At 48.7% G+C, this 25,813-nt stretch overlaps 10 non-coding genes and 2 pseudogenes across 10 annotated transcripts; all 12 read left to right on the forward strand.

The window, feature by feature from the left end:
* The first annotated feature begins 670 nt into the window (after positions 1 to 670).
* TRNAM-CAU (transfer RNA methionine (anticodon CAU)) lies at positions 671 to 743 on the forward strand. Its single transcript has one exon. It is a non-coding gene; the product is annotated as a tRNA-Met (tRNA).
* A 188-nt stretch (positions 744 to 931) lies between these two features.
* Positions 932 to 2,116, forward strand: LOC149333361 (uncharacterized; annotated as a pseudogene).
* A 3,607-nt stretch (positions 2,117 to 5,723) lies between these two features.
* Positions 5,724 to 5,796, forward strand: TRNAM-CAU (transfer RNA methionine (anticodon CAU)). Its single transcript has one exon. It is a non-coding gene; the product is annotated as a tRNA-Met (tRNA).
* A 133-nt stretch (positions 5,797 to 5,929) lies between these two features.
* Positions 5,930 to 6,002, forward strand: TRNAM-CAU (transfer RNA methionine (anticodon CAU)). The gene has a single exon. It is a non-coding gene; the product is annotated as a tRNA-Met (tRNA).
* Positions 6,003 to 7,445: 1,443 nt separating this feature from the next.
* On the forward strand, positions 7,446 to 7,518 carry TRNAM-CAU (transfer RNA methionine (anticodon CAU)). The gene has a single exon. It is a non-coding gene; the product is annotated as a tRNA-Met (tRNA).
* A 1,437-nt stretch (positions 7,519 to 8,955) lies between these two features.
* On the forward strand, positions 8,956 to 9,028 carry TRNAM-CAU (transfer RNA methionine (anticodon CAU)). Its single transcript has one exon. It is a non-coding gene; the product is annotated as a tRNA-Met (tRNA).
* A 6,601-nt stretch (positions 9,029 to 15,629) lies between these two features.
* On the forward strand, positions 15,630 to 16,736 carry LOC149333366 (uncharacterized; annotated as a pseudogene).
* Positions 16,737 to 16,775: 39 nt separating this feature from the next.
* TRNAM-CAU (transfer RNA methionine (anticodon CAU)) lies at positions 16,776 to 16,848 on the forward strand. Its single transcript has one exon. It is a non-coding gene; the product is annotated as a tRNA-Met (tRNA).
* Positions 16,849 to 16,980: 132 nt separating this feature from the next.
* Positions 16,981 to 17,053, forward strand: TRNAM-CAU (transfer RNA methionine (anticodon CAU)). Its single transcript has one exon. It is a non-coding gene; the product is annotated as a tRNA-Met (tRNA).
* Positions 17,054 to 22,091: 5,038 nt separating this feature from the next.
* On the forward strand, positions 22,092 to 22,164 carry TRNAM-CAU (transfer RNA methionine (anticodon CAU)). Its single transcript has one exon. It is a non-coding gene; the product is annotated as a tRNA-Met (tRNA).
* A 132-nt stretch (positions 22,165 to 22,296) lies between these two features.
* TRNAM-CAU (transfer RNA methionine (anticodon CAU)) lies at positions 22,297 to 22,369 on the forward strand. The gene has a single exon. It is a non-coding gene; the product is annotated as a tRNA-Met (tRNA).
* Positions 22,370 to 22,501: 132 nt separating this feature from the next.
* On the forward strand, positions 22,502 to 22,574 carry TRNAM-CAU (transfer RNA methionine (anticodon CAU)). The gene has a single exon. It is a non-coding gene; the product is annotated as a tRNA-Met (tRNA).
* The last annotated feature ends 3,239 nt before the right edge of the window (positions 22,575 to 25,813 follow it).

The raw sequence follows: 25,813 nt of genomic DNA on the forward strand, positions 1-25,813 counted from the left end.
AGTATCTGAGCACCGTGGTTGGAAAGAAATTATATAAAGCTGCTGTTGATGTATCTATGCCAGAACCAGTGTATCGCACCTGTTACTCAGGTGCGTACTGAAAAGAGTGAAGCGGATGCCAGTGCGGCCTACTGCGAAAACTTTTTCTTTCATTTGCACACCGGAACTCTCCCCGTTAAACCGTGGCTGGAGCAGAAGAGTATCTTTGTGCCATGGACGATAGACTGCTTACCGTGCAGGCAACCAGAAACTATTGACCATATTTTTCTTGATTGTGAAGATGCAACCTTCTTATGGGACATACTGCAGCGCACTTTGAGAAAATATTTGCCGGTAACGCCATATGGCATCCGCTTCCTCCCGACCTCAAACCACGACGGGGTGCCGTACGATATGATTATGGTACTATGTCTTCATAGCATATGGAAAACAAGAATGGCAGTGCACCACACAGGCGTAAATCCCCAACCTTGCAATACTTCAAGGAAAGTATTGTATTTCTTCGTGAGGCTTTCAAAGTGCGGGCTGAACCACCAGAGTGGTTGCCGGTGTTAGATGACCTTGTCAATATGAAACGGATTTAAATGTCCACGTTCGCCGAAAGCTGGCAAGCGTTTTTTACTTGTGAATATTGTGTGTACTTGTGAAAAAGGAAATAAAGAAAAAGAAAGCCTCGGTAGCGCAGTAGGCAGCGCGTCAGTCTCATAATCTGAAGGTCGTGAGTTCGATCCTCACCCGGGGCAAGGCGGAGTGCATTTTTTTATTTCCTTCGCACATCACCGACCGTTGGTAACGCTTGAGGGCAGCCGTATATTGGGCGTTAATAAGTAGGCTCCCATCCTAGGCCTGAACCCGTTGCGACAGCGCTTCATCCGCCTCGGTAGCGCAGTGATTCCACTTCCGGCCGCCGTTGCGTACGCACGTGTTAATCATGAGCTCCGTCGGAGCGGTGTCAGCGGCCCAATCAAGCCGCGGAAACAGGTTTTTGTCTGCCGTCGATGAAGATTATCAAGTGATACTGCCAAGATTGCCGACAAGACGAATCGTTTTGAACACGATTTTTATGCACGCCGACCCAGTGGATAAACCATATCGCGTTGAAGATTTCAAGGATACTTTGGTTCGTCTTGGTGCGCTCCCTGAAGTGCTTGCTTTGGGGGCGTATCAGATGAACCATGTCTGGGCCGTTACGCTCAAGAGCGCCGAGGCAACAAGGAAACTGCTGGCGGCTACGGATGTCAGGGTGAAGAACCGGCGCTGTCTACTGATTGACCCGAGCAACCAGGATGTGCGCCTCAAAACTCACTGGGTTTTGCACGGCATTAGTGATGATGATGTCCGGGCTGCCTTGCTGCCGTACGGAACAGCGACTGACGTTTCCAAAGAGCGTTGGTGAGCTTTCGGTGTTGCAGGCAAAGGATCCATTACAATAAAAGTGGCCCTCAAGTTGAAAAACGGAATTTCAGTGGAAGACATTCCGCACCAACTCAAGATAGCAGGCGAGCCCGCACTTGTTGTTCCGGGAAGGCCGCCGCTTTGTCTGAGGTGCAAGGCCACAGGACATATCCGGCGCGATTGTAAAGTGCCGAAATGCAGCCTTTGTCGTCGCTTTGGTCACACGGAAGAGCAGTGTGTCAAAACATACGCCAGTGCAACAGGGCCTGCAAGAACCGACGACCTCTCCGAACACCTCATGGACGAGGTGGACGTCGCGGAAGTCGCCGGCACAGAAACCAGCCAGAGAGAAAATGACTCAAAGGAGACAACGAACCAGTCCTCTCAACTCGATGGGAATTGCAAGCACCAAGAAGCCCTGCAACCTGAATACAGCGCCTCGGGCAAGGCCGCTGAGCCAAGTGTTGCTGTTATCGGTGCCCGCGGTAACTCAACGTCAGCGTCTTCAAATGAAGAGGCAACGATGGATACGCGCGAGAACACGAGTGGTAGTGTGACCACGAAACGCGCGCGCGACGTCACCGACGCAGCGGGCGCCCCCGACAAGGCCGAGCAAGAGGAACCGCCACCCAAAGCGGCCCCTCTACGCCGATCATCCTTCAAGCCGAAGCCCACTATTCCGCCTGACCGGATTTCACCAGGGATGCAGCCTTCGCCATGAAGGAGCCCTGCGTTCGTGGCTGCTCTGGACGGATCTGGGCTCAAGGGTTCCGGATGAGGCCTGGAGCAGCGGCAGATGCGGCGTCACTCTCTTTCAACGCCAGCATGAACCAGCGTGGGCAACTTGGGGCACTGCTCTCGGTCTTACCAGCCTATACCGCGAAGTTCAACCATTCCCGTCACCAAGGTATCAGGTGAGATCGTGCGGCTCGTTTAATTCATTTTCAGCATGGCAGTTAATCCTGAAATAGCTTCACGTGTGGCCTCGCTAAACGTACGAGGGCTGTCAGCCAGGCGAAGGCAGTACCAAGTCAGTCGGCTATTGATGAATAACGATATAGATATAATGGCTGTACAAGAAACGAAACTGGAGAGCGATGAGCAAACGAGCCGCATGGTCCAGCCTTTCTCTGCTCGCTATAACATTTGCGTGTGCCATGCAATTGGTACATCGGGTGGCTGTGCGTTGTTCTTGCGCAACTCTTTGGGCATGGTAGTTGAAGGAGTAACTGCGGGTGATAATGGCCGTTTCGTTGTCTGCGATTTCTCTTTGACGGGTGTGCAGTGGCGTGTCTTGTGCGTATATGCGCCTAATAGAGAGGATGACCGGCGTAGTTTTTTTTGAGCGAATCGGCGTCTTCTTGAAATGTTCAAGGAGCGTCATTCTGCTCGGTGATTTCAACTGTGTCTGCTATGCCGAGGACAGATCAGGCAAGACGTCGGTTCGTGACAAAAGTGCGCTACTACTGAGCACGTTAGTGCAAGAGTATGAAATGGAAGATGTTGGACATGTTTTGGCTGGTAGCTCGTCTTCGCACTTTACGCATTTCCAGCGTGCTAGTCACGCCAGACTGGATCGGGCCTATGTTTCTTTGACTTTGCTACCAAAGTGTTCGAATTATAAGGTAAAACATGTTTCCTTCAGCGACCATAGCTTAGTGGCTTTTACTATCGGTAAAAAGCAGGAAAAATCTAACTTTTGCTGGGACCTGTGGAAATTTAACGTTAAGCTCCTTGATGAAGTTTTTGTCAATGAAGTTAAAACAAAAATACAGCGGTTGTTTGACAGTGAGCCTTCGAGATCTATTTTGGCGTGGGAACTTTTCAAGCAAGAAGTTAAAACAAGCGCCATAGAAAGGAGCACCTTCCTGAGACAAGAAGAGAGGAAAAAAGAGAAAGAGCTGCAATGCGAGTTAGGTTTCGCCTTAAGCTTGGAGAATGTGCATCCTGGAAAGTATACCTCACAGATTAGAGACCTGAAAGCGCAGTTAGAATGTTCAGATAAAGAAAAATACATGGGAGCAATAGTGCGAGCCAGAGCGGAAAGGTTGTTGATGGGTGAAGCGCCGACGAAACGCTCGATAAGTGATGAAAAGCGATACGCGAAGCGAAACGAAATAAGATCTCGAGAGATAAGATACAGGGACACGGTTACGAGTGACTGTGAGCAAATAAAATTAGCTTTTTTTGAACACTATCGCAACTTGATAGGGCGTCAACGGTCAGTGGAAGAGGGATTTGAACTTAAATTTCTTTCATTAATCCCAGCATTGGACTTAACTGTTACAGCAGTACTGGAAGCGCCAATCACTATCTATGAGCTCGAAAAAGCTATTGAGGAACTTAGTCCTGGAAAAACACCTGGTCCAGGCGGTATTGGCGCGGCATTGTATAAGATATTTAAAAGTGAAATGGCAATAGCCTTGCACCGTGTGATCTTGCAAGCTTATGAAGAAAACTGCACCCCTCCGTCCTTTCGTCGAACTCATATTGTACTGATACTTAAAGGGAAGATCCTTTAAAACTCTTATCTGTAACCTCATATCGTCCAATTAGTCTGACTAACGTTGACTATAAGATTTTTATGAAGGTGCTAGCTAGAAGGCTGCAGAAGGCCATTAAAGAAATTGTAGGACACCATCAGACGTGTGGTATTAAGGGCCGAACAATATCCAAGAACATTCATGTGGCCAGAAGCATTTTGGAGTGTTGTGGCGCTTGGGGCGACCATGTTGCAAGACCTGGAGGAAGACTTCGACCTTGTTGTTCATGACGTCCTTTTAAGAATACTAGAACATGTTAAAGCTTAAGTCTATTTTACTGGATGGAATTAGAATGTCATACAACGAATGTTATGCTAGTGTTGTTGTCAATAAGCAACTAACTGAAAGTTTTCAAGTTAGGTCCTCAGTTAGACAAGGCTGCCCCATATCGCCCTTGTTATTTGCGATTTACCTGGAACCCTTTTGTCAGAAGGTCATCCACTGTGAAGATATTCATGGATTTAGACTAATGGCTAGCGAAGTGAAAATTTTGACGCAAGCCGATGATATTGCTGTCTTTTGTCAAGACAAGGAAATTATTAGGCAAACAGTGTGTTTGGCAAAGACGTTCTGTCGAATGGCAGGTAGTTCAATAAACTGGGATAAATGTATAGGGTTTTGGCATGGCAGGTGGGATTCCACCCCTGAATCCTTCGACAACATAAAATTCTCGAAGTTACCAGTGAAGTACCTAGGTGTCCCACTTGAATGCTACAAAGACGCAAGTGATTATTGGGTGCAAGAGATTGAACGTTCTCGTGAGAAAACTCTAGGGTGGGGCGGAAGGGAGCTCCCCATGTTCGCCCGGTCTACTGTATGTAATTTATTTATAGTCGCTAAAGTTTGGTACGTTCTTCAAGTGCTGTGCATGTCGCGACTCAGTATTCAAAAGCTACATAGAGTGTTTGCTGTTTTTTTGTGGGGTTCATTGTGGGAAAGAACAAGTCGAACCAATCTTTTCCGACCGGTCAGAGAAGGGGGCTCGGTCTTGCCCACTTGTTTCTGAGACAGATTGTGCCTCGCTTTATGTTTTTGCGAACGCAGAGTCATCCTTTATTGCAAACTGTGATACAGGTGCGTCTGTGGCACGAGTTACCAGAATTTATTGTCTTCTTCTGGATTAAGGTGAACAAGTATTCGTGGTTTTTTTGCGTGAAGTGATGTTAAGTTTTAGAATGTTAAATGTTAGATTTTCCAAAGAGTACTTGTCTTCAATAACAAAGAAAAAATTGTACAGAGATTTACTGAATGTAATGCTTCCAGTTCCAATGTACCGCTCCATATACGGTGTAGGCCCAGGAATGAATGTCCTGAAAACGGTGAAAAAATACCAGTGCACTCGTCAACAAAGACCTTTTTTTTTTTTCAAATTGCATAGTGGAACGCTGCCGGTTAAACCATGGCTGGAGGAAAAGGGAATATTTGTCCCCTGGTAAGTTGACTGTATACTCTGTCGAAAGCCTTAAACCGTAGAACACATTTTTCTCGAATGTTGGGACGAGATATTCCTCTGGGATATCCCACAGCGCACGCTTAAAAAGAGCTGCCAATTTCACCTCGCGGCATCCGCTTCCTCCCGGTTACTGAAGGACGGATACCCCTCGATATGGTTACTCTGCTGGGCTTGCACAGTATATGGAAGACACGCATGTCTGTGAGAAATGCTGATGAACATGTTCGCCCAGCGCGGGAGTACTTTATTGAAAATGTTGTTTTCATCAAACGAGTGTTGCAAAGCCAAGGTGATCCACCAGAATGGCTCCCTACATAGACAGCACTTCATCCGCCTCGGTAGCGCAGTAGGCAGCGCGTCAGTGTCATAATCTGAAGGTCGTGAGTTCGATCCTCACCCGGGGCAAGGCGGAGTGCATTTTTTTATTTCCTTCGCACATCACCGACCGTTGGTAACGCTTGGGGAACAGCGCGTATATTGGGCGTTACTAAGTAGGCTCCCATCCTAGGCCTGAACCCTTTGCGACAGCACTTCATCCGCCTCGGTAGCGCAGTAGGCAGCGCGTCAGTCTCATAATCTGAAGGTCGTGAGTTCGATCCTCACCCGGGGTAAGGCGGAGTACATTTTTATTGCGGAAGCAATACTACGCTAGGTTTTGAGCCTTCAGCGTGGTCCCGGCGGTAGTCACGTTTGACCTTTAGACGGCCTCCAGTTTGATTACGGCCTCCAGCTGCTACGGAGCGCCGCAGATCCCAGGCAGTAAGAGAGGGGACTGCGTTCATTTCGCGGAAAGGAAAGGCGTCTTACCAACTCTGTTGGTTAGTGGACACCTCAGTAAGACTTTAAGCTAATTCCGGCGTTCATAGATGTGCTCTGACATAGACAGCATTGTAGACTGCATTGATTTGGAGGAAAGGAAAGACGTCTTACCAACTCTGTGGTTTAGTGGACACCTCAATAACACTTTAAGCTAATTCTGTCTTTCATTGATGCGCTCTGACATAGACAGCGTTGTAGACTGCGTTGATTTTGAGGAAAGGAAAGGCCTTACCAACTCTGTGGTTTAGTGGACCCCTCAATAGCGCGTTAAGCTAATTCCGGCGCTTATTGATGCGCTCTGACATAGACAGCGTTGTAGACTGCGTTGATTTGGAGGAAAGGAAAGGCTGCTTACCAACTCTGTGGTTTAGTGGACACCTCAATAACACTTTAAGCTAATTCCGGCGTTCATTGATGCGCTCTGACATAGACAGCGTTGTAGATTGCGTTGATTTGGAGGAAAGGAAAGGCTGCTTACCAACTCTGTGGTTTAGTGGACACCTCAATAACACTTTAAGCTAATTCTGTCTTTCATTGATGCGCTCTGACATAGACAGCGTTGTAGACTGCGTTGATTTTGAGGAAAGGAAAGGCCTTACCAACTCTGTGGTTTAGTGGACCCCTCAATAGCGCGTTAAGCTAATTCCGGCGCTTATTGATGCGCTCTGACATAGACAGCGTTGTAGACTGCGTTGATTTGGAGGAAAGGAAAGACGCCTTACCAACAATGTGGTTTAGTGGACACCTCAATAGCACTTTTAGCTAATTCCGCCTTTCATTGATGCGCTCTGACATAGACAGCGTTGTAGATTGAGTTGATTTGGAGGAAAGGAAAGGCTGCTTACCAACTCTGTGGTTTAGTGGACACCTCAATAGCACTTTAAGCTAATTCCGGCGTTCATTGATGCGCTCTGAGATAGACAGCGTTGTAGACTGCGTTGATTTCGAGGAAAGGAAAGGCCTTACCAACTCTGTGGTTTAGTGGACACCTCAATAGCACTTTTAGCTAATTCCGGCGTTCCGTACAGCACTCAGCCTTTCGCCTTTCACTACTTTAGTCGCTAAAGGTGCTCGTAATTTGCTTTCGCAACCTTCCGGGCTTAACCAAGCTGAGCCTCTGCCATTTTTTTTATTTCCTTCGCGCATCACCGACCGTTTCTAAACAGCGCGTATATTGGGCATTACTAAGTAGGTTCCCACCCTAGGCCTGAACCGTTTGCGACAGCACTTCATCCGCCTCGGTAGCGCAGTAGGCAGCGCGTCAGTCTCATAATCTGAAGGTCGTGAGTTCGATCCTCACCCGGGGCAAGGCGGAGTGCATTTTTTTGTTTTCTTCGCACATCACCGACCGTTGGGTAACGCTTGGGGCAGCGCGTATATTGGGCGTTACCAGTGTTGTCGGTAACGCGTTACAATTAACCGGTAACGCGTTACTTTTTTAGGTAACTTAGTAACGTACTCGTTACCATTTCGGAACTGTAACGGGTAACGTACTTACGTTAACATTTTTCGGTAACGTGAGGTGTCGCGTTACTAGTTACTTTTTATTTGAATTGTCCCCCTCCGCCTCTCTTTCAGAAAAAAAAAACGCCGAAAATGACGTTGCAAATAAACAGTCTCCAGGTGCTCTCGACGACCCTTTTTGCGGCTCGCATGTATGCCAGAAAACACCTGCCCTTGACGACGCACTGAACTAAAGAAAAAAGCACGAACACGCATTCACACACTTGTTCACCCCCAAACCACTCACACACCCAACTCTCTAAACAGTGGACACGCATGCCGAGCCACCAATGGACCATTTGCAGAAATCTGTAAGTCATTTTCTCCGTCAGCTTGTTTTCCAACCAAAAGGTCTCTTTCCCAGGCGACACTCTCGCATTCTTTGTGGAAGCAGTTCCCTCTTCTGAGTAAACTCAGGAATGTCACCACTTTACTTCAAGATGGCCCCAAGAGAGGCGTCGAAAGAGTGCAATGGAGCAGCACAGAAAAGGGGATTGCAATCAACGGGCTGCAGCACCGAAGTACAGGAAAAAGAAGGAAATGGGCCTTGTTCCTGTGCCGGCAGTAGTGAGATGCCTCATACTAAACTTTATAAAAATTTTCTGCTCAACAACACTCTCGCTCCAACTTTCTTCCTTAATCAACATTGTTTGCACAATAAATTTTTCTTATTTATATCTGCAACTGGGGCTACGTTTCTGCTTATTGAGTTCCTAAACCGAGTGAAGGTGTCCTTGAACACCTTGACATAAACATTCGCATTTTTGCGATAATTATGCAGGTTCAAGTGAAAAAAAATTGTTTATGTGCGCAAATATATTTTCCCGGAACTATGCAGTTTAAGCCTTTCTTTATTGCTACACAATTTCTGCGTAATTTCGTAAGCAGAAGCACTCCAGAATTACTGTAAATTTGTTTAGTTCAGCTATATTTTCTTTGCGGAGTTGAAATCATGTGAAATATGAGCTTTATAAAATTGTTTTCTTGAGTTCTTACAGCGATGACGCACTGATTAAAATTTATGGCCATGGAGTAACGGCAAAGTATCGTGCGATACTTTTTTTCGGTAACGGTAACGCGTTACCATTTTTTGTAGGTAACGTAGGGTGGTAACGCGTTCTTTTTTCTTTAGCGTAACGAGTAACGTATTTAGTTACTTTTTTTCGGTAACGCCTACAACACTGGGCGTTACTAAGTAGGTTCCCATCCGAGGCCTGAACCGTTTGCGACAGCACTTCATCCGCCTCGGTAGCGCAGTAGGCAACGCGTCAGTCTCATAATCTGAAGGTCGTGAGTTCGATCCTCACCCGGGGCAAGGCGGAGTGCATTTTTTATTTCCTTCGCACATCACCGACCGTTGGTAACGCTTGGGGCAGCGCGTATATTGGGCGTTACTAAGTAGGATCCCATCCAAGGCCTGAACCTTTTGCAACGCCATATCATCCGCCTCGGTAGCGCAGTAGGCAGCGCGTCAGTCTCGTAATCAGAATGGTGTAATTTCAGTTCACTTCAGTTTTATTCCTTAAAGTCCCCCTTTTCAGGGGATGTTACATAAGGAGTGAGAATACACTTCAAAATCTGAAAAAACAGCAATGATTATTTAACATTGAAGATGATCTGTTACACGCCCTTGAAAAACAGATGGCGAAGCGATGGCGACAATGTCATAGGGAAGGCCGTGCCAGTCTGAAGCTGTTCGAGAAAAGAGCGAAGCAGAAAAAGCGGCAGTGTGCGATGATAGGCGTGCAACTTGCAGTGGGTGACTGGTGCGGTGAGATATGCGTGCGTCAGCTGTGATGTACGGTGCTTGATACAGGGAAGAATAAAAAAAAACTTGTGAAAAAGAGCAAAGTTAGCGATGCGGCGACGAATTGAGAGGAGTGGCATTCCGGATTTCACTTTCAAAGTTGAAACACTGGTGTCGTACGAGTATGAGGAATGAATGGACCGGACGGCACGATTTTGAACAGATTCTAACGCAGTGATTAGATATGCTTGATGTGGGTTACAGAAGGCAGATGCATGTTCTAATTTCGGTCTTACCAGTGGTTTGTATGCGAGCAGCTTTACCTGAGGTGGGGCAAGACGGAGGTGACGCTTAAGGGAACCTAGTGTTTTATTTAATGCTGAAATGATGTTACTAATATGAGCGCGCCATGAGAGGTCAGGAAAGACGGTGATTCCAAGACATATGTGCGATTCTGTTGGCTCAATGTGTGTATTAGAAACCGAGTAATAAAAGCGATAAAGGTTACGATAACGAGAAAAAGACAAGAGTTTGCATTTTGTAGGATTAAGGGACATCAACCAATTATTGCACCAGTTTGATAAACTCTTCGATAAAGATTTGCCTTAAGGGTGTGTTGATCATCACGATTGTTAATGGTGCGGTAAATTACGCAATCATCCGCGAACATTCTAATATTGCAGGAAACATGCATGGGCAAGTCGTTAATATATATTAAGAATAGAAGGGGACCAAGGACAGATCCTTGTGGGACATCGAATGGTACTGGGACGAAGGTGGCCGTTAACATAGACTGACTGCGACCGATCAGTTAGAAATTCTTCAAACCATTTTAAGATATTAGGGTGTAGGTTGAGCTGCGAAAGTTTTAGTAATAGTCGTAGGTGAGGGGCCTTGTCAAAGGCTTTCGCAGAATCTATAAAAATGGCGTCGGTATGCATGTTACGGTCGAGATTAGCATAAAAGTCATGAAGGAAGAGTGCTAGTTGAGTTTCGCATGAGAGGCCCTTGCGAAATCCGTGTTGTTAAGGATGGAAAAATTCGTTTGCGTCAAGGAAATTGATGATTTGTGAGTATATGACGTGTCCTAATTTTACACGGTACGCTAGTTAAGGAAATGGGGCGGTAATTCAAAGGTGAGTCTCTGTTACCCGCGTTGTAGACTGTAACGACCTTTCCCTGTTTCGAGTCACCTGGAATGATCTTGAATAGAGTGACTGCGAAAAAGGTAGACATAAATAGGCTGCAGAAATAGTGTTCACATTATTGAAAACTTTTGAATTGATTAGGTCCGCACCAGCTGCAGATGAAAGTTTGATATTATGAATTATGGATGAGATGCCTTCTTCGCTGAAGGTGATAGCCGCCATTACGGATTCCAAGTGAAAGGATGATAAGTATGGAGGCGCGTCAAACTCGGTGGTGAAGACAGATGCGAATGCATGGTTAAAAATATCTGCGCAGTCGTTATCAGCAACAGGTTCATGCAAGTCATTAGTTAACGTAATATGGGAGCTGTGCTTTGGGTTGCTTATTAGTAGGTTTGGTAAGTCGTGGTGACAAAATGAATGTTTGGCATTACGAACGGAATGTAAGCATAATTTTTCGATTTCGTAATATTTTTCCCATGCGGCAGGCGTGTCGATGCGTTTGGCTGAGCGAAAAAATCGTTTCTTTTTTTCTTTCTAGGCGTTTTAAGGGCCTGGTAAACCAGCGTTTTTTGCGGTTAGTGTGAACAGCAATTATCGGGACAAACGTATCAAGTTTGGTTTGGTTTATGGGGTTTATCGTCCCAAAGCGACTGAGGCTATGAGAGACGCCGTAGTGGAGGGCTCCGGAAAGTTCGACCACCTTGGGTTCTTTAACGAGCACTGACATCGCACAGTACACGGGCCTCGAATTTCTCCTCCAAAGAAATTCAACCGCCGCGGCCGGGATCGAACCCGCGTCCTTCGGGCCAGCAGCCGAGCACCATAGCCACTGAGCCACCGCGGCGGCTGGACAAACGTATCAGTGAGATTGTTTAATTTTTTCTTGAAGATTAACCAGTTTTCATGAATTGAGCGAGTGTGAAATGCGGATTCATATTCACGAAAAAAAGGTGTTAAGATCTTCAGTTATTGCGTTATAGATGCCTTTATCGTATAGACGTATTGTTTTTTTTCAGATGTCTGATCCTCACCCGGGGCAAGGGGGAGTACACTTTTTTATTTACTTCGCACATCACCGACCGTTGGCAACGCTTGGGGACAGCGCGTGTATTGGGCGTTACTAAGTAGGTTCCCACCCTAGGCCTGAACCGTTTGCGACAGCACTTCATCCGCCTCGGTAGCGCAGTGATTTCTGCTTCCGGCCACGCCAGTGAACGGACGCAGGATGCAGGGCTCCGATGGAGCGGCTTCAGCGGCCGTGTCAGGCCGCGGTGACAGGGCTAGTCAACAGGAAAATACTTACCAGGTTGTTTTGCCAGCACTGCCTACAGGTCGGTTCGTTTTGAATACGGTTTTTTTGCACGCCGATATCAGGGCCCGCCCGTACCGGGTGGAAGATTTCCGCGACGCTTTAGCAGAGCAGTCGCTGCTCCCAGATGTTATCGCAATGGGGGCGTATCGGATGAGCCACGTCTGGGCCGTCACTCTCAAGGATGCTGAAGCGGTGACCAAGATTATTAGTGTCGGTGAGCTGGTAGTGAAAAAAGGCCGCTGCTTGGTGATTGACCCGGCCAACCAAGACGTGCGACTGAAACTTCACTGGCTGCTACACAGCGTGCCAGACGAGGATGTTCGGGCTGCCTTTGCGCCGTACGGAAAAGTGACGGAAGTTGCCCGCGAGCGCTGGCGCGTGACTGGTATGTCAGAAAAAGGCTCGACTACTAGACTCGTCACGTTGAAGTTGAGAGCTGGCGTGAAGCTGGACGACCTGCCGCACCAGCTGAATGTTAGCGGTGAGCTGGCGCTCGTTGCTGTGCCGGGCAGACCACCGTTGTGCCTACGCTGTCGGAGTACGGGGCACATCCGTAAGGAATGCCGAGTCCCGCGTTGCGGAACCTGCCGACGGTTCGGCCATGAAGACGGACAGTGTGCCCGCTCTTACGCGAGCATTACCGGCCCCGGTACAGGAGTAGACAAGTCTGAGTTGCTGATGGACGAGGCTGATGCGGAAGAGGCAGCCCGTGCAGACGGGCAACCAGCAGCGAGGGAAGGGCCGTCGCTTACGGTTTTGACGAAGCAGAAGGCGTCGTCAAGTGAGGTACCGGCGAGTGTAGTACAAGTTCAGAGTGCCTTTCAACAGGGTGGCGATGGCGCGCCGAAGGGCGCGCCAGAAGCCGCGGCCGAAGCTCTGGACAGCGCTGAACCTGCCAACACCGAAGGCATGGACTTCACTGAGGAGGCTGGCACCCTAACGGCTGGAAAACGCTCCCGCGAGGAAAGCGCCGGCGAAAAGACGCATCTTGATGGTGGCAGCGACGAACCGCCGTCGAAGGCCCCGGGAATCCGGCGTCCGATGTTCAAGCCGCGGCCGAACGTCATGGCCGAGACAAGGCAGGCGGGGAAACCGCCTCCGTAGTTCTGCAATGTGCATTTGTGCTGTTTTTTTTCTTGCTTTTCTTTTTTTTCCTTGTTGTCTTTTTTTTTGGTGGGGAGTGGTACCCATCGACTGTGTGCACGGATCTGGATCTGCTGGCAAAGGAATTACCCATGGGTTCCCGACGCCTGCACGCGGATATCTGGAAAGGCGACACCGTACATGCACAGTGAGTTTAAGAAGACTGCTCGGCTGACTATGAGGGGTACTGTGGGACTCAAGTCTCCTTTTCATAGGGCATGGCGATGAAACTAGACACAGCTTTACATGTAGCAACTTTGAATGTGAGAGGCCTTGGTGCACGACGGCGTCAGTGCCAGCTTAACCGCCTGCTTGCTGAAAACGCGCTTGACATAGTTGCAGTCCAAGAGACTAAGATCGAAAGTGAGGAATCCACTGATCGCATGGTGTCCACCTTTCGTGCAGCCTTTAACGTTTGTGTTTGCCATTCCGTTGGCACCTCGGGTGGGTGCGTATTATTTGTCCGAAATAATTTAGGCATCACTGTCGAGTCGGTTTTTTCTTGCCCTAGTGGACGGCTTATTGTTGTTGATTTTTCTTTTTCCAATTTATGTTGGCGCATTATATGTGTGTATGCTCCAAATGTTGAATCTGAGCGTTTTGATCTCTTTACCCGTTTGGAGCCCTACCTTGTTTGCGACCGAGTGTTGTTGCTGTTGGGAGATTTTAATTGTGTGTGTGCCGCTAATGATCGAGTGAAGGGTACGCCTGTGCGTGACAAGAGTGCTCAATTGCTTCAATCTCTGGCTTATGATAATAGCTTAGAGGATATTGGCAGTATATTTACCGAAGGGAATCAACCTCAGTTCACTCATTTTCAGCGTAATAGTCATGCCAGGTTAGATAGAATTTATGCATCCATTGATCTCGTGTCTCTTTGCACGAGTTGCAAAGTTATACCTGTAGCTTTTAGTGATCATTGCCTAGTGATCGCAAGTTTCGGCATAAAGCAAAGAAAAACAAAATTTAACTGGAATCTCTGGAAATTTAATGTAAAGCTTTTAGAGGACGAGGAATTCGTAACTGATATTGCGGATGAAATGCAGAAGCTGCTTGAGGAGCGACCCAGCGTTGTTGCGGTTCAGTGGGAAGATTTCAAGGAGTGGATAAAAAGAAGGGCCATTGAAAAAAGTTGCTTGAAGCGATACGAAGAAAAACGGGAAGAAAAAGCAGCTCGCGAGCAACTGCAATTTTTAATAGGCATGGAAAGCTCCGAGCCTGGGAAGTTTTCTAAGGACCTAAGGGAGGTGAAAAGCCTGCTCGAACGCTTAGACACTGAAAGGTATAAAGCTGCCGTTATACGCGCAAGGACACAGAAACTGTGGGCTGGTGAAACGCCGACGAAGCGAGCTTTGTGTGACGAAAAGCGTTATGCTTGCCAAAACGAAATCAGGCAGATAAGGAACGGAGATGAAGTCACGAATGACGCTTTTACAATCAAGCAGCTATTTGAAGAGCAGTACATTGAGCTTTTTGGACATACGCGTGACATGAATGAGGCCTTCCTGGTTGACTTTTTGCCTCTCCTGCCGAGACTTCAGGACGAAGTAAAGGAGCGTCTTGAGCAGCCCATAACTGCAAAAGAAATAGAGATTGCAATCGAAGACCTGCAAGCGGGAAAAGCTCCAGGACCTGATGGAATAGGGGCCGAATTTTACAAAGCATTTAAGCCCACAGTCGCTCAGTTACTGCTACGAGTTCTAGATGAAGCTTACGAAAGAAAACAAGTGCCACTCTCATTCACCACGTCGTACATAGTGCTGATTCCGAAATCAGATGTCCCAGAAAAGAGGTTGTTGGTGGGAAATTATCGCCCGATAAGCCTCACCAACGTGGACTATAAATTGTACATGAAGATTTTAGCAAAGAGATTGCAGAGCATAATTACGAAATTGGTTGGGCCGCACCAGACTTGCGGAATCAAAGGTACGAGTATCGCCACAAATGTGCACGTCGCACGGACCGTGCTGGAATGTTGCGATGTGCTCGGGGACCGCATCGCTATGATGCAGCTAGATCTGGCAAAAGCCTTCGATCGCGTTTCCCATGATGTCATTTTCAGCATTTTGGAGCACGCTAATGTAGGCCGTCTTATTGCAGAAGGTGTTAAGATGGCATATGCAAACTGCACCACGCGCATCATTGTTAATGGTGACCTCACAGACAGGATAGCAGTTCATTCGTCAGTAAGGCAGGGATGCCCGCTATCGCCTCTGCTGTTTGCGGCCTACTTGGAGCCACTGTGCTTAGCTATCATCAAAAGTGAGAGCATCACGGGCTTTCGATTGCAGTCGACTCACGTCAAAATCCTTGCTTATGCGGACGATATTGCGGTATTCTGTTCAGACAGAGGCAGCATTACTGAGGTGATCAGCACGGTGGATAAATTCTGCAAACAAACGGGGTGTCTCATAAACTGGGACAAAAGCTCTGGCTTTTGGCATGGCGACTGGGAAGCGATGCCTGAACACTTTTCCAGGATGCGATGGTCGTCTTTGCCGACACAATATCTCGGCGTCCCCTTAGTGCATTATCGCGATGCAAGTGAACACTGGAATGAAGATACGTCAAGGGCGAGGGAGAAAGCAGATGCCTGGAAAGGGAGGCAGTTATCAATGTTTGCGCGAGCCTCCGTCTGCAATCTTTTCCTTGTATCCAAAATATGGTATTTGATGAATGTGCTGTGCGCATCTCGGGCCAGTATTCAAAAGATGCATCGAGTGTTTGCTGTTTTTATTTGGTCGTCAAACTGGGAGAGAACCAGCCGTACCAATTTGTTTCTTTCAGTGAAAAAAGGAGGCCTCGGCCTTGCGCATTTATTTCTGCGTCAAGTTGTTTCGCGTTTTTTCTTTCTCCGAAATCAAAGGGATAATTTTCTTATGACTGTTATCCAAGTGCGGTTGCAGAGACTTCTTCCTGAATTTGTCGTCTCATCTTGTGCGAATATGTGTGGCACTGTCAATGGGTACATGCGAGAAGTTGTACTCTCTTTTAGGCTGCTCCATGTGCGATTTTCCCTTGAGTACTTTTCTAAAGTGTCAAAGCAAAAGCTGTATAAGGATCTGGTGGACACCATGTTACCGACCCCAATCTACCGGTTACCTTATCGTGGAGGCCCAGGGCAGATGTATTAAAGAGAGTTAAAAATATGCCTGTGAACCCATCTACGAAATCTTTTTTCTTTAAATTGCACTCGAATACACTTCCTGTTAAAACGTGGCTGCACGAAAAGGGGATTTTTGTCCCATGGACCACAAACTGTCTCTTATGCAAGAAACCTGAGACAGTAGAACATGTATTTCTGGACTGTTGGGACCCCATTTTCTATTGGGATGTGCTACAACGAACAGTCAAAAAAGATTTTCCCCTGGACCCCTACGGCATCAGATTCCTGCCAATTCAGAATGAAGCAGGAGTACCATATGATTTAATCATGCTTCTGGGCCTCCACAGTCTCTGGAGGACACGGATGCAAGTGCGACACGCGGATGTTAACGTTCGCTCGGTGCGCGAAAACTTTATTGAAAGTGTTGCGAGCTTGAGAGAAATGTACCGAGCACAAGCTGACCCACCTGAATGGATTACTGTATTTGATGAACTGGTCGCATTGAGAAGATTTTAAGCCCTGATACGTCAGCCGAATTAGGCTGATGTTTTTATCATTTGTACATTTTTGTTTTCATGTCACAGACGGCAATAAAGAAAAAAAAACTCGGTAGCGCAGTAGGCAGCGCGTCAGTCTCATAATCTGAAGGTCGTGAGTTCGATCCTCACCCGGGGCAAGGCGGAGTGCATTTTTTTATTTCCTTCGCAAAACACCGACCGTTGGCAACGCTTGGGGACAGCGCGTGTATTGGGCGTTACTAAGTAGGTTCCCACCCTAGGCCTGAACCGTTTGCGACAGCACTTCATCCGCCTCGGTAGCGCAGTAGGCAGCGCGTCAGTCTCATAATCTGAAGGTCGTGAGTTCGATCCTCACCCGGGGCAAGGCGGAGTGCATTTTTTTATTTCCTTCGCAAAACACCGACCGTTGGCAACGCTTGGGGACAGCGCGTGTATTGGGCGTTACTAAGTAGGTTCCCACCCTAGGCCTGAACCGTTTGCGACAGCACTTCATCCGCCTCGGTAGCGCAGTCATTCTACTTCCGGCCACTGGCGTGTACGGACGCAGGATCATGAGCTCCCACGGAGCGGCGACGGCGGCCATCGATGGCCGCGGAAACAGGTTCAGCGCCGAAGACAAGGAGTATGAGATCTTTTTGCCGACCCTGCCCACCGGACGTGTTGTTCTAAACACAGTTTTTTTGCACGGAGATGTGCGTGTGAGACCTTACAGGGTCGAAGACTTCAGGGACGCCCTCGCCAACACTGGTGCGCTCCCCGACGTCGTGGCGTTGGGGGCGTACCAGGTAAACCACGTGTGGGCGGTAACCTTCAGCAGCCCAGAAGCCGCGAAGAAATTAGCCGCCTTGAAGGAGCTTGAGGTAAAGGGACGCCGGTGCATTGTTTTCGACCCGGAGGATCAGCAGGTAAAGCTGCGCCTGCATTGGATGCTGCACGGCGTCGCCGATGACGACATCCGGACTGCTTTCGCGGCGTTCGGAAACGTGACCGAGGTGACGCGGGAGCGTTGGCGCGTTCAAGGAATGAAAGAGAAGGGATCCACCACGAGAACAGTGCTGCTCAAGTTGAAGCCAGGTATGAAGGTGGACGACCTGCCCCACCAGGTTCGAGTCGCCGGCGAGTTAGCTCTCGTGGTGGTGCCCGGGCGGCCGATGCAGTGCCTGCGTTGCCACGGCGCGGGTCACGTTCGTCGCGACTGCAAGGTTCCCAGGTGCTCCAAGTGCAGGCGCTACGGACACGCGGACGAGGACTGCGTCCGTACCTACGCGTCTGCGACCGGGCTCGGAGGTAAAGGAGACAGCGCGGAGCTGATGGATGTCGCGGAGGCTGAGGACGCAGCGAGGGGTACCGACGAGTTGGGCAACCTCCCTGTGTCGCTGGACACGTCGGCGACTTCAAGCGGCGACGCCCCCCTTGCCAGTGCACCAGGACTCCAGCCACCAACGGGAGACTCGCCTCAGTCAAAGGAGGCGACTTCGGGGGATGCAAAAAGCCTACCAGTGCCCATGGACTTTGTAGCGAAGGAGCCTACCGAGGGTCATCGGCAGAACACCGGTGGCCGTGCGACCACTGTGGCTACGCCTGGGAAGCGTCCCCATGGAGACACCAGCCCCAACGGCGACAAGGAGGCGGCGCCCAGCGTAGAGGAACCACCAGCAAAGACGCCTCAAGCAAGGCGGGCCAGTTTTCGGCCGCGCCCTAACCTTGCGAGCGAGAAGCGCGCCGGCGACAAGGCGCCTCCCGAGCTGGGCCAGGTGCACGCTCAGGATGACGCCGGCGGCGATGGCGGCGGTGGCGTCTAGCCATGTGCTGGACGCGAGAGGTAAGCACCATGCTTTCGGTCTCTTCTTCTTATGTAAAAATGGCTCCTGCATCTCCGCTGAAAGTCGCCTCCCTAAATGTTAGAGGTCTGGCAGGAAAAAGAAAGCAAGGCCAGCTTTTTCGGCTTTTAACGGAGCACGGCATAGATGTACTGGCCGTGCAGGAGACGAAAGTCGACGGCGAAGAAGAGACCGGGAGAATGGTGCAACGTTTCACGTCCTCGTTTTTTGCTGTCGTTAGCCACGCTGTAGGCACATCGGCTGGTTGTGTTCTCTTTCTAAAGAAGTTGCCGGGGCTAGAAGTGCAAGCTCATTTCTCTTGTGTGTCGGGCCGGTGTGTCTTTCTTGACTTTCGATTGAATAACGTCGAGTGGCGGATTATTTGTGTGTACGCGCCAAATGAAGCAGAAGAAAGGGCGCAGTTTTTTTACAGCATCGAGGAACGCCTTCGTTGTGACAGACAGCTGATCGTCCTAGGCGATTTTAACTGTGTTCTTAGTGCGCGAGATAAGACAAGCCCTCGACCGTTTAGAGATGCAAGCACACAAGTGTTATCGCGAATGGTTGAGAACTGGAACATGGAAGATGTAGCAGAGTGTCTTGAGGGAACGCGTGCAGTAAAGCTCACACACTTCCAGGGTTCAAGCCATGCACGGCTGGACCGCATTTATGCATCCGTCGATGTCTTACCTGAATGTCATAGTTACGATGTTGTGCCAGTATCTTTTTCAGACCATTGTTTAGTTAAATGTTGTTTTGGGATGGTAAAGAGAGGGAATTCTTTTTCGTGGGAAATGTGGAAATTAAATAATAAACTCTTGCAGGACGAACTGTATACCAGCATAGTAAAAGATGAAATTGCAAAAATAGGCCCCGGTAAAAATATGCACATATGGCAACAGTGGGAGCTGTGTAAAGAAACTATAAAAATTAAAGCAATAGAGAGGGCTTCCTGTATACGGTTTCAAGAAAAACAGAAAGAGACAGAGTTAAAGAAGCTGCTCCATGGGCTGCTTCAACAGGAATCTCTAGCGCCGGGGAAATGGACTGAAGATGTAAGGAAAACAAAGCAAAAACTAGAATTGATGGAAGAAGAACGGTATCGGGGAGCGTTAGTGAGGGCAAGGGCAGAAGACATAGCTGCAGGGGAGGCGCCATCAAAACGAGCGCTGGGGTTGGAAAAAGCAAACGCTGAAAGGAACCACATCGACAAAATAGAATGGGGCGGTGTCTTGTCGGCGGACAACGACCACATAAAAGCAGCTTTCAACGAGCATTACCAAGCGCTCTTCGCATCCCACACGGTAGACACTATCACATTTAAAGATCAGTTTCTGGCGGCGATGCCGCGTCTTGGTGATGACGTAAAAGAGAGATTAGAAGTGGCTATCACTGAAACAGAAGTGGAGCATGCAATCGCCAGTTTAAACCCCGGTAAATCGCCGGGACCAGATGGGCTCAGCGCGCGTTTTTACAAAGATTTCAAGCACGAAATTGCCCCTATCCTGAACGTTATCTTTAACGCTGCCTACACAGTAAATGCACTCCCTCCGTCATATGGGTCATCCCACACGGTGCTTATTCCTAAAACGGATCAAATAGATAAATTACGACTGGTTACAGCTTACAGACCCATAGCACTTACAAACGTTGAATATAAAATTTTTATGAAGGTTTTGGCTCGGAGATTGCAGACGGTGATTAAGGATATAGTTGGGCCACACCAGACGTGTGGGATAAAAGGGAGGTCAATAATGTCCAATATTCATAAGATGCGAAGTGTGCTTGAGTGTTGTGATGACTCGAATGGTCGGGTGGCCATTCTCCAGGTCGACCTCGAGAAAGCTTTTGACTGCGTCGATCACGAAATTTTGTTTTCTATTTTGGACCATGCGAATGTTGGGTCAGTTATCCGCAAGGGCGTGGCCCTGGCGTACCGAAACTGCACGACGAGATTGATCGTAAATAAGAGTCTGGGGGCCCCCATTAGCGTGCAGCGTTCGGTGCGACAGGGCTGCCCTCTCAGCCCTCTTTTGTTTTGTATATTTATTGAGACATTGTGTATTAAAATATTGAACAATGATAACGTAAAAGGGTTTAAGTTACAAGCAGCCGAGGTGAAGCTGCTGGCGTACGCGGACGATGTTGCACTTTGTACGGTTGACCATGAGAGTATAACCGAGGCGGTCAAATGTGTCCGTGAGTTCTCTCAGGTTACCGGAAGCGGGGTGAACTGGGCCAAGTGCCTTGGGTTCTGGCATGGACGGTGGCCATCGCAGCCTGACCACTTTGCAAATGTGACGTGGGCGAAAACCCCAACCAAGTACTTAGGTGTCGAGCTTGATGGTTACCGCCAAAGCGAGCAATATTGGCAAGAGCAGACGAAAGCGCTAAGGGAGAAAGCGGAGAAGTGGAAAGGTGCCAACTTATCGATTTTCGCCAGGGCTACTGTATGTAACCTTTTTTTTATTAGTAAACTTTGGTTTGTTATGCAAGTTTTGCATTGTTCGCGTGTAAACATACAGAAGCTCCACAGGATTTTCGCCGTCTTTGTTTGGGCTGCAGAATGGGAACGCTGCAGCAGAACAAACTTTTTCCGTCGGGTGAAAGACGGTGGCTTGGGACTTGGACACCTCTTTTTGCGGCAAGTGGTCAATCGGTTTTTGTTTTTTCGCGACGTTTCCGACCCTTTCTTGCGCACTGTCTGCCAAGTTAGGCTGCGGCGCCTACTGCCGGAGTTTGTTGTCTCCACCGAAGAAGTTACGTGTGGTATATTCGGCTATTACAGAGAGGTCGTCGCAAGTGTTAGATTTCTTTCAGTGCGTTTTTCTAATAAATATCTGTGTTGTGTAAAACGGAAAAAGCTGTACCAAGATTTATGTGACACTGTTTTGCCACAACCTTTGTATAGAGCCTTATACAGTGGAGGCCCAGGCTCGGACGTCTTAAAGAGAGTAAAGAAAATGCAGGTGCCACCAGGCGCTAAGACCTTTTTCTTTAAATTACACACCGGAACGTTGTCAGTAAAGAAATTTTTCGAGGGAAAGGATTTATTTTTACCTTGGGGTTCGCATTGTTTAATCTGTAAGCAGCCGGAAACAATAGACCATGTTTTTTTACATTGTTGGGAAGGGGTTTATTTTTGGGATGTTTTGCAACGGACTATGAAGAAAGATTTCCCCCTAGATTCGCATGGCATTCGATATTTAAGCATTGATAATGACGACGGGGTTCCATTTGATTTAATTATGCTCCTGGGTCTCCACTCTATATGGCGCTCCAGAATGGCAGGCTATCACTGTGACAGGGAAGCGCGCCCTGCCCGAATTTATTTCCGAGAGTGTATGGACTGGTTTGTCGCTATACAAAAAGCGGTTGCGGAACCTCCCGACTGGCTCTCAAGGGTAGAGCCTTTGTTGTCTTTGCGGGAGTTTTAATGTGACGAAGCCAGCCTGACGCTGGCTGAGTATGTCTTTCAGTGTGTTCATTGTCCTGTACTATTGCTTTTGTGATTTGTCTGTTCCTTTTTTTTTGTGAAGTGTTGTTTTCCAAAGCCAGGAAATAAAGAAAAAAAAAAAAAAACCTCGGTAGCGCAGTAGGCAGCGCGTCAGTCTCATAATCTGAAGGTCGTGAGTTCGATCCTCACCCGGGGCAAGGCGGAGTGCATTTTTTTATTTCCTCCGCAAAACACCGACCGTTGGCAACGCTTGAGGACAGCGCGTGTATTGGGCGTTACTAAGTAGGTTCCCACCCTAGGCCTGAACCGTTTGCGACAGCACTTCATCCGCCTCGGTAGCGCAGTAGGCAGCGCGTCAGTCTCATAATCTGAAGGTCGTGAGTTCGATCCTCACCCGGGGCAAGGCGGAGTGCATTTTTTTATTTCCTTCGCAAAACACCGACCGTTGGCAACGCTTGAGGACAGCGCGTGTATTGGGCGTTACTAAGTAGGTTCCCACCCTAGGCCTGAACCGTTTGCGACAGCACTTCATCCGCCTCGGTAGCGCAGTAGGCAGCGCGTCAGTCTCATAATCTGAAGGTCGTGAGTTCGATCCTCAACCGGGGCAAGGCGGAGTGCATTTTTTTATTTCCTTCGCAAAACACCGACCGTTGGCAACGCTTGGGGACAGCCCGTGCGTTACTAAGTAGGCTCCCACCCTTGGCCTGAACCATTTGCGACAGCACTTCATCCGCCTCGGTAGCGCAGTAGATTTCCGGCCACCGAGCGTGACGGACGTGTGTGTCATGGGCTCCGTAGGAGCGGCTTCAGCGGCCCAGCAGGGCCGCGGTAACAGGAATATTGCTTCAGAGAATGATTACCAAGTTGTTTTGCCTAGTTTGCCAACAGGGCGTTTTGTTTTGAACACCGTTTTTCTACACTGTGATGTTAGGGCCCGCCCGTATCGGGCAGAAGATTTTGGAGATGCGCTCGCCGAGTTATTGCTCCTGCCGGAAGTGATTGCCCTCGGAGCCTACCGCATGAGCCATGTGTGGGCGGTGACTTTCAAGGACGAAGATGCGGTGAAAAGGATTGTCGGCATGTGTGAGCTGCTGGTGAAAAAGTGCCGCTGTATCGTAATTGATCCTGCCAACCAGGACGTTCGCATGAAAGTGCATTGGTTGCTGCACAGCGTGCCCGACGACGACTTACGGTTTGCCTTCGAGCCGTACGGGAAGGTCAACAGACGTCGGCCGAGAGCGGTGGCGGGTGCATGGCCTAGCAGACAAGGGCTCAATTACCAGACTGGTCACCTTGAAGTTGAAGCCGGGCGTTAAGCTGGACGACCTGCCGCCCCAGGTGAGCGTCGCCGGAGAGTTGGCACTCGTGGTCGTGCCAGGCAGGGCTCCGCTCTGCCTTCGGTGCCGTGGCACGGGCCACATTCGTGGCGACTGCCGCATCCCTAAGTGCAGTGCGTGCCGACGCTTTGGTCATGAGAGCAGCCAGTGCGAGCGGACGTATGCCAGCGTAACAGGACTGACAACCACCGACGACGCCTCAAACCTGCTCATGGACGAGGCGGACATGGAGGATGCAGCATCGGTGGCAAGTGCAAGAAGGGAGGTAGCCGAAAATACGGTGATTCCACTGCCGCAGCAGGAGCAACCCGGAACCGAAGCGGTTACTGCAGAGCAGCAACAACCGCCTTCGCAGGATTCTTCGACAGCTCCGAGCGCCGAGCTGAAAACCTCAGTTGATTATGAAGCGTCTCCCAGCACCTCAGAACCCGAGGTTATGGACATCCTTAGCGCTTCAGCCAGCCTGCTGGCGGGGAAACGACCACTCGACAAGACCCTTAGCGTTGGGACGAAGGAGGACGGCGGGAGCGGAGACGAGCCACCCACCAAAGCCCCAGGTATGCGGAGGTCTACCTTGAAGCCGCGACCGACCATTCCGGTCGATTCGCGGCAGGCGGGTAAACCGCCCCCGTAATTTTAGTTTGTCTAGCTAAGGTGGGTTGGGAGGGGTTTCCGTAAACGCCATGGCCCTCATCCTGAGCGGTTCGTTTTTCGTGTTCGGGCTTGGAAAAAGGTGCCAAGTTTACTTGGAGTGTCCTTTTTTGTTGGTTAGAGTTTTATTTTTTTTTCCTGGCCTTCGACGCGCTTATCGCCACAGTATCATGAGCACAGACCCTTGGGCTATTGTAATGGGCACCATTCTACCGTGTAGCCATGGCGGTTAATATCGAAAGAGCGCTACGGGTAGCGACGTTAAACGTACGGGGCCTCGGAGCAAGACGACGATATTGTCAGCTTAGTCGCCTTCTCTTAGATAATGACTTATATATAGTGGGAGTCCAAGAGACAAAAATTGAGAGCCAGGAGCTCACCGACCGAATGGTGTCCAATTTTCGTGCTCATTTCGATGTGTGTATTTCTCACGCGATTGGTGGATCAGGTGGTTGCGCCATATTCATATGCAACAACTTTGGAATCTGCGTGCAGTCAGTTTTTTCATGTGACAGTGGACGCCTCTTAATCGCTGATATCGTCTTTGGCGAATTGGAGTGTCGCGTCATCTGTGTATACGCGCCGAATATTGACATGGAACGGCGGGCATTCTTTGAAAGCCTTGAGGCGTACCTAAATTGTCAGAAAGTGATAATACTGCTAGGTGATTTTAACTGTGTTTGCAATGTTGATGACCGCGCAAAACATTCGCGTGTTCGTGACAAGAGTGCAGAATTTCTTAATACACTTGTGCACGAATATGACCTTGAAGACATTGGTAGCGTTTTCGCCAGCGGTACTCGTCGGCAGTTTACACACTTCCAGCAAGACAGCCATGCAAGGTTAGACAGATTATATGTCTCTGCCGAATTGATACCCTTGTGTAGCGAGTACGAAGTGAAACCCATCGCATACAGCGATCATTGCTTGGTAACGGCCGCCTTTGGAAAAACGCAGAGGAAACGAATCTTTAGCTGGGACTTGTGGAAAATGAATGCGCAGCTGTTGGATGATGAAGCTTTTGTCGACGCTGTAACGAAAGAACTGAAAAATTTGACTGCAAGCGAGCCAGAAAGTTACGCCATTCGTTGGGAAGATTTTAAGCAGAAAGTAAAAACAATGGCTATTGAAAGAAGTAGTGTCATTCGACGCAATCAGAAAGAAGCAGAGACAAAGCTTCGCCAGCAACTGCAGTTCTTTGTTAGTATGGAGAATGTCGAACCTGGTCTGTGTGTTAGAGGAATAAAGGAAGTTAAAACTGAACTTGAACGGATAGATTCGGAGAAGTACAAGGCGGCAGTAGTGAGATCAAGGTCCGAGAAGCTTTGGGCGGGAGAAATGCCAACCAAGCGGGCTCTCTCAGATGAAAAGAGATACGCATGTCAAAAAGAAATCCGCCAACTAGCTATAGGTGAAAACATCACGTCTAACAGAAATGAAATTAAGCGAGCGATTGCCGAGCACTTTAAAGAGATTCTAAGCCATCCACGGGACCTTAAAGATTGTTTCCAAAAAGAATTCCTTCCGTTGATGCCAAAGCTTGACGAAGAAGTAAGGACACAGCTAGAACAACCAATCACACCAAGTGAGATAGAATGCGCAATAAATGAGCTGGCAGTCGGGAAAGCACCTGGGCCGGATGGATTAGGGGCCATTTTCTATAAAACCTTCCGGTCTGAGGTTGCCCAAGTTCTTTATCACGTTGTTAGCGAAGCGTATGACCGGAAAAGACTACCCTTGTCCTTCACAACCTCGCATATCGTGCTAATCCCGAAGAGTGATGATGCTCAGAAACGTTTGTTGCCAGGCTCATATCGCCCAATAACTCTTGCTAACGTCGACTACAAAATATTCACCA

The sequence above is a fragment of the Amblyomma mixtum genome, chromosome 8 (assembly GCF_055824585.1).
Source record: "Amblyomma mixtum isolate Tamu chromosome 8, ASM5582458v1, whole genome shotgun sequence".
Lineage (NCBI taxonomy): Eukaryota > Metazoa > Arthropoda > Arachnida > Ixodida > Ixodidae > Amblyomma > Amblyomma mixtum.